This window comes from Solanum stenotomum, chromosome 4 (genome assembly GCF_019186545.1).
Source record: "Solanum stenotomum isolate F172 chromosome 4, ASM1918654v1, whole genome shotgun sequence".
NCBI lineage: Eukaryota > Viridiplantae > Streptophyta > Magnoliopsida > Solanales > Solanaceae > Solanum > Solanum stenotomum.
Window position 1 is genome coordinate 45,514,029 of NC_064285.1, and position 8,225 is coordinate 45,522,253.

Genomic DNA, 8,225 nt, shown 5'->3' on the forward strand with positions numbered 1-8,225 from the left:
GCAAATACAAGTTTATTTATGTGTTTTCGGCTTGCTCGAGAGAGAGAGGTTGTAAAACTAAGACCACTAGATTGATGGCCAGTGTGAGTGGGTCGACATGACGTTCAACTTGAGAGTGTGAACCCTAGTCCCATGTCCACACACTCAGCTCGAGACAGTGAGTGGGTTAAGGCGTAGGTTGGTCCTCATGCGGCAAATGGGTGACCGAGAGGATCGCATTTGAAACAGTGTAAGTGGCTCGAGAGAGAGCTTATCCCCCTTAAAGTTTAGCCTACTCACCCTTATGCTATGAATCTTCTATCGAAAGCATGTACCCCGTAATCTAGCTTAACCCTCATTCCCGTCACATCCAAAGGATTCCCTCTCATTACTAAGAAACCCTTTTTTATTTTATTGTTTTTACTTACTAGTGAAAAAATCCCCCCATTGTTAATTGACACTCTTGTGTCCCCCTTTAATTTACAATGTTTTTAATCGTTAATGTCTTTAGCTACGACTAGTTAGAACTAAATTTTATTTTTCTCTCTTGGGAACGATCCCAACCCTTGGTTGGGTTACTAAACAATTCTACAATCATAGACACTTGCATCGGAAGTTGTGTCTTTATTATGCAAACATCAACAAGGCTATTCAAATGCTCCTACAAGGCCTAACAATGAAAGGTTTTCCAACCCTAAGCCTAAAGGAGATGGTGGTAAGTTCTCCATGCCTACTTGTGCCAAATGTGGAAGAAATCATCAGGGTAAGGGTCTAGCGGGATCCAATGTTTACTTTGGGTGTGGAAAGATGGACCACAAGACAAGGAATTGTCTTTAGGCCTCTAAGAATGAGGGAGATACTCATCGTAGGGCTCAACCCTACACTTCGTCTGGTCCAAGTGGTTCGGGTGCAAGTGCTCCAAAGGCAAACCATTTTTATACTCTCCAAACAAGAGGTGATCGAGAGAACTCCCCATATGTGGTGACTTGTATGTTAAAAGTTTTTCAATTAGATGTGAATGCTTTGCTTGATCCAGGAGCTAATTTGTCCTTTGTGACTCCTTATATAGCTATGAGGTTTGATGTGCTCCCCAATGTGTTATTAGAGCTTTTTTTTATGTCTATACCGATGTTGATGATTTTGTGATGGCTAAAAGGGTTTATAGAAGATGTCCCGTTTCCTTATCCCGTAGAGTTACTCTTGTTGATTTGATTGAGCTTTATATGTTAGACCTTTATTTCATACTTGGGATGGATTGGTTGCATTCGTGTGATGCCTCTATTGATTGTAGTACTCTGGTAGTAAAGTGTCAATTCCCGAATAAACCTATCGTAGAGTGGAAGAGGGGAAATTATATGCCCAGAGTTTAATTTGTTTCTTACCTTAAAGCTAGGAAAATAATTTCCAAGGGTTTTATTTACAACATAGTGAGGGTGAGGGATGTGGATTTCGAAGTCCATAGTCTTGAGTCGGTCCCCATTGTTAATGAGTTTTCGAAAGTATTTCCTGATGATTTACCTGATATTCCTCTTGAAAAGGAAATAGACTTCATTATTGACCTTCTCCAAGAGACACAACCTATCTCTTTTCCTCCTTACATAATGGCTCCGGTTGAACTTAAGGAGTTGAAAGAACAATTGAAGGATCTATTGGATAAAAGTTTCATCTGACCGAGTATCTCTTATTGGGGTGCTCCGGTATTGTTTGTTAAAAATAAATATGGGTCCCTTCGTATGTGTATTCATTATCGACAATTGAACAAGGTAACCATAAAGAACAAGTATCATCTTCCAAGGATAGATGATTTACTTGACCAAGTTCAAAGGGCAAGTTATTTCTCTAAGATTGACCTCCGGTCGGGTTATAACCAATTAAGGGTGAAAGAAGAAGATATTTCGAAAATAAATTTTAGAACCCGATATGGTCACTATGAGTTTCTAGTGATGTCCTTTGGTTTTACTAACACTCCGACGACGTTTGTGGACTTGATGAATAGAGTGTTCCGACATTATCTTGACATGTTCGTGATTGTGTTTATCGATAATATTTTGATCTATTCAAGAAGTGAGAATGAGCATATTAATCAATTGAGGATCGTATTACAAATCGTCATGGACCAACAACTTTTTTCAAAGTTTAGTAAATGTGAATTTTTGTTGAGCTATGTGGCTTTCATACGCCATATTATTTCAAGCAAGGGTATTGAGATGCATCCAATTAAGTTGGATGCGGTCAAGAATTAGCCTAGACCACTATCACTGACAGATATTAGAAGCTTCTTGGGTTTGGCCGGTTACTATAGAAGGTTTGTTGAGGGATTTTCCTCCATTACTTTTCCCTTGATGGCCTTGATTCAAAAGAAGGCAAAGTTTATATGGTCGGGTTATCCCCAATTGAGGGTGAAAGAAGAAGATATTCCGAAAATAAATTTTAGAACCCGATATGGTCACAATGAGTTTCTAGTGATGTCCTTTCGTTTGACTAACACTCAGATGGCATTTATGGACTTGATGAATAGAGTGTTTCGACATTATCTTGACATACTTGTGATTGTGTTTATTAATGATATTTTGATCTATTCAAGAAGAGAGAATGACCATATTAATCAATTGAGGATTGTATTACAAATCCTCAAGGACCAACAACTTCTTTCAAAGTTTAGTAAATGTGAATTTTGGTTGAGGTTTGTGGCTTTCATACGCCATATTGTTTCAAGCAAGGGTATTGAGATAGATCCGATTAAGTTGGATGCGGTCAAGAGTTTGCCTAGACCTCTATCACCGACAGATATTAGAGGCTTCTTGGGTTTGGCCGGTTATTATAGAAGGTTTTTTGAGGGATTTTCCTCCATTACTTTTCCCTTGATGGCCTTGATTCAAAAGAAGGCTAAGTTTATATTGTCAGATTCTTGTGAGAAAAGTTTTTAAGAGTTGAAAGATTGATTTAATTCCATTTCGATGTTGACTTTACGAGAAGGTACGGATGGTTTTGTGGTATATTGTGGCTCCTCTACAGTTTGGTTAGGATGTGTGCTTATGCAAAATGGTAAGGTGATTGCCTATGCTTCAAGGCAACTTAAAGCCAATGAGACGAATTAACCTACTCACAACCTTGAATTAGCGCCTGTAGTATTTGCCTTTAGGATTTGGAGGCATTATTTGTATTCGGTTCACGTTGATGTTTTCATCGACCACAAGAGTTTACAATATGCTCTTACCCAAAAATATCTAAACTTTCGCAAAAGAAGGTGGTTGGAATTATTGAAGGACTATGATATGCGTCTTCTTTATCACCCCGAAAAGGCGAATGTAGTAGCGGATGCTCTTAGATGCTTGTCTATGGGTAGTATTGCACATGTTGATGATGATAGAAAAGAGTTGGCACGAGATGTGCATAGATTGGCCCTATTAGGTGTTTAATTGGTAGATTCCGACAAGGGTGGTGTCATGGTCCATAATGGTTTCGAATCATCTTTTGTAAATGATATGAAAGATAAGAAATGTCTATATCTGACTTTGGTAGAATTAAAAGGAGTGGTACTCAAGAAGTCCGTTGAGGCTTTCTCTTAAGGGGGATATGGGTACTTAGTTACCATGGTCGATTATGTGTTTCGAATGTTGATGAGCTAATGAAACAAATTTTGGCAGAAGCCCATAGTTCGTGGTATTCCATTCACCCAGGAGGCACCAAGATGTATAGTGATTTACGGGAAGTCTATTAGGGGAATCAGATAAAGAACGATATTGAGGTATTTGTGGCCAAATGTCCAAATTGTCAAAAAGTAAAGGTTGAGCATTAGAAACCAGGAGGTTTAGCTCAAAATATTTGCATTCCTACTTGGAAGTGGGAAAAAGTAAATATGGATTTTATAGTTTGTTTGTCTCGACACGGTGCCAACATGACTCTATTTGTGTGGTTGTAGATCGGATGACAAAATCGGCACATTTCCTTCCGTCAAGGATTCTTATTTGGCGGAAGATTATGCCAAGTTATATGTGACAGAAATGGTAAAATTACATGGTGTGCCATTGTCCATTATCTCCAATAGAGATACTCAGTTTACTTTTCAGTTTTGGAAGTCATTCCAAAAGAGACTTGGCACCAAGGTCAAGCTTAGCACAACTTTTCACCCACAAACCGATGGGTAAGTAGAACGAACGATCCAAACTTTATTGGATATGTTGAGAGCATGTATCATTGATTTCAAGGGATGTTGGGATGATCACTTGTCTTTGATATAGTTCGCTTATAATAATAGCAACCATTTTAGTATTGTATTGCCCTCTTTGAACCTCTTTATGGTAGGAGGTGTAGATCTCATATAGGGTGGTTTGAAGTGGGTGAAGTTGCTTTGTTTGGACCCGAATTAGTTCATGAGTCTATGGAGAAAGTCCGGCTCATTAGAGAGGTTGAGAACAACCCAAAGCCAACAAAAAGTCCTGTGGGGATGTTAGAAGAAGAGATTTAGTGTTTGAGGTTAGTGATGGGGTCTATTTGAAAATCTCACCCATGAAGGGTGTGATGAGATTTGGAAAGAAGGGGAAGCTTAGTCCCCGATACGTGTGCCCGTATCAAATCTTGAGGATTTTCCAAATGAGTTGCTAACTGTGCATCCTGTTTTCCGTGTCTCCATGCTTAAGAAGTGTGTTGGAGACCCAACATTCATAATTTCCCTTGAAGGTTTGGGAGTTGATGAATGTCTTTCTTATGAAGAAGTTTCGATTGAGATTCTAGACCGGCAAGTTAAGAGATTCAGAAACTAGGAAGTAGCCTCTATGTGTTTTGTGGAGAAACCACTTAGTTGAGAGTGCTACCTGGGAGGCCGAGGCTGATATGAAGTCCCGATAACCTCATCTTTTCCTCCTATTCTAGCTTTGTGTAATGAATTTCCCCTTGGTGTTCTTTATTTTTAGAAGTCATATGTTATTCATGTGTTCCCATGATTTCTTTATGATTATGCATATGCATGAATTGCTCAGTTTGTGAAAGAAATAACATATGTGAATTGTTTTTCTCATGTTGTTCTGCATTAAGTATGAGTTTCCTGCAGACCTCATGAGATGAGCTGTTCAACATGCCTTGACTTAGAGTGGAGATTTCCTCCTTCAGTATGTACTTTGGGTATAGATTGTATTTAAGATCCATGAGATTGTGTTGAGCATGCTTCTAAGTTGGAGATGGTAAGTTCCTCTTTGAAATAAGAAATCAGAAAATTTCATGCATACTGGGTTGTTAGATGTAGTTCCTACTTTCTTAAAGTGCATTAAGTATGTTTGGCTTAGATATGATGTTTCGTCCTTAGTGTTGTGCATTTAGTACAGTTGCATGCATGATAGGCTGCTACTCTTGAGTCTTGTTTTTAGAAACGTGCTTAGAATATCATTCAAGGATGAATGTTCCCAAGGGGGAGATATTGTATCACCCCATAGCCTAAAGAGGGAAGATTAATAGATTTGGGAACTCCCAGATGTCAACCATGAGGGCCAATCACAGTCCCTAGTTTGGTCCATGCCTTGTGGGTGAGCCCCGCTAATAGACACCTTAGGGACTGCCTAAGGCAGTGAACCACGACTAGGACCCACGCCCCGTGGATGGGTCCACGACTCATGGCTAGGGGTCCGTAGGTCAGAATCTAGAAACCAAGTCCTAGACCACCAACCCACGGTTCACTAGGACGGACCGTAGGTCCATCCACGATCCATTGGCGTGATTTCATTGGTGGGCTTGTGGAGAGGGTTAAGTTGAGAACTTGTGGGTCTTTTCCAATAATTAGGTGGTGTAGTTTTGACTAAAACTAGACTACCTATATAAGTATTGTTAACCCCCAAAATCCCCCAATTAAGTCATTCTCTCACATCCCAAAACAAAACCCAAAACTACTCTCAAAATTTCTCTTTTTATAAGTTGGAAGAAGAAGGAAGAAAGTAGAAGATAGGTCAAGTTCAAGTCTCGAGTCTTCAAGCTTTTTGGGCATTGTCACTAGGTATGATAGCTTTTCATCTATGGGATCCTTCCTCCAACGGAGTCCCCTAGAATTCTCCAATTTGATGAAGAATTTCCCCAATTTAGTTAGGGTTTCTTCCAATGTTGTGGGTTATGTTGATTATGGATCCAATTGAGTGGATTGTGATTTTTTATGGTTGAATTAGTAGAATTACATGTTATTATAGTGAAATAACATGTATTCATGACTATTCTAGGATTAAACCCTAGAATTGATATAATTGGGTTAGAGCCATGAAGGGAAACTTTATGGGTTTAGGCTTGTCCTTATGGGATTGATGAATTATGATTAGAATTTCTTGAGAATGAAACTTAGATGATGATCATGAGATCTAGGGCTTTGAGAGTAAAGCTTATGATGTGAATTATTGAGTAAAGGATATTTCCCACATGAATCGCTTAATTATGAATGTACGAATGTGAAAGGCTTTCTCACATTAGTGATTCTAGGTTGAAAGGATTGCTCACCTTAAATGAATCTAAATTAAAATACTATGTAATGATGAGGCTAGAGGCGACTACCCTTGACCTCCATATGTGAAGGATATGATGTGATTTCCCATACTCTTTGGAATTGAACAACAGGGGATTCCCTATGTTTCAAATATAATGAATGGACAAGGAGGATGCTGCTTATGAAATGATGTGGAGGCGAGTACCCGTTTTATAAGATGAGGTTGTGGAGGCGAGTACCCGCAATCTAAAGGCAAGTAAGGCAATAGTAGAATACCCATTAGCCTTTGTAAGTTAGACAATGAGGTGAATTCCCATGTCTTTAAAGCTAAGCATAAACTATGTGAATTATCTTATGAAGAATGAATAGCTTGGATTGTTGCTTAAGGTACCTTCCATGAGGTAAGTTGACTAAGAGGTGATGACACAAGTCTTGACTAAGGATGAGTAATGTTGCTTGAGAAGTATTTCTTTCTTATTATGATATTGATTTATGTGTATGGATTATGCTTATGGTTTATGTTGACTAACCATGATGTTTACGTTGTTTATGCTAGATATCATATTTAGTACTTAATTGTACTAACGCATACTCTTGTCTACATTCTTATCAAATTTAGGGTCCGATGACATAGATACTCACAGTCATGGCTAGCTTCATTATTTCATCAAGGAAATGAAGATTTTGTGAGTCCTCATTGTGTTCGGGGCTGTGATCACCACTTTTTATTATGATCTTTCATTTTATACCTTGGACTATTGTATGGGTTGCGTCCCAAGATCTTCTATCTCTTATCTACGACGGTTTGAGACAACGATTTCAGACTGTCGCTCATTTTGTGAAAGAGTTTGATTGTGTTGTAATATTTTAAATTTCTGCACCATTTTCTATTACTTTATGTTATGATATGCTAAGTTGTCTTGTATGAGATCTTTCGGGGGTCTTGTGCATTTTGTTACTACTAGGGGGTACCCCTGGGTCGTCACACTTAGTATTTGTTCCTTCAGTTGTTCTTGCATTTCAGAACATTTGCATGTTCTTGGAACTCAGTTCAATTAGATATCAGTTTCTAGTACTTAGTGGTAGGGATTACAGCTCCTTCCCTCTATTCTCAGCTAATTTAGATCTCATTCGGTGATGAATGTTCCCAAGGGGAGATAATGTAAATCTCCAGATTCAAGAAAGTGCCATCAAAATTTTAAGAACTTGCAAGTGCCACCGACAGAGGCAAACTACGGCCCATACCTATAGTCCATTGTTGGCCACCTAGAACCCCAGGAAAAATCATGACCCACAGAAGGACCTACAGACCGTAGGTGGGACCACGGTCCGTGGTCCAGTGTTCGTGGATCGTGACCCATATTCCTAGCTTCAAACGCCACACGATGCCCTTCCAGGGGCTATCGATGGCCTCGTCAGTTGTTAAGTCAGGGTAGTTTTTGTCTTTCCCCTATGCTTTGGACATTTAAACTAGGTCATTTAAAACCAAAACTACGTTATTTTGCTAAGTTTAAGCCTAATAATCTAGTCAGAACCTAACCAAAACCTCAATTCTCCAAAATTCATCGAAATTAGAGCAAAAAGTAGAAGAGAGTCAACACCTCTCTCAAGAACAAGTAAAGGGTTTTATTCAAATTCAGCCTCTAAAATCGAAGGATTTCTCTGTAGATTTCGTCACCATGTATTTCGGATTTCACTAGTGGGTTCCTTTCATCCACTAGGTCCATAGAATTCATTTAGTTCCTTGATTCTCCATATCTTGTTTAGACATAGGTTTTCTAAAACTTTG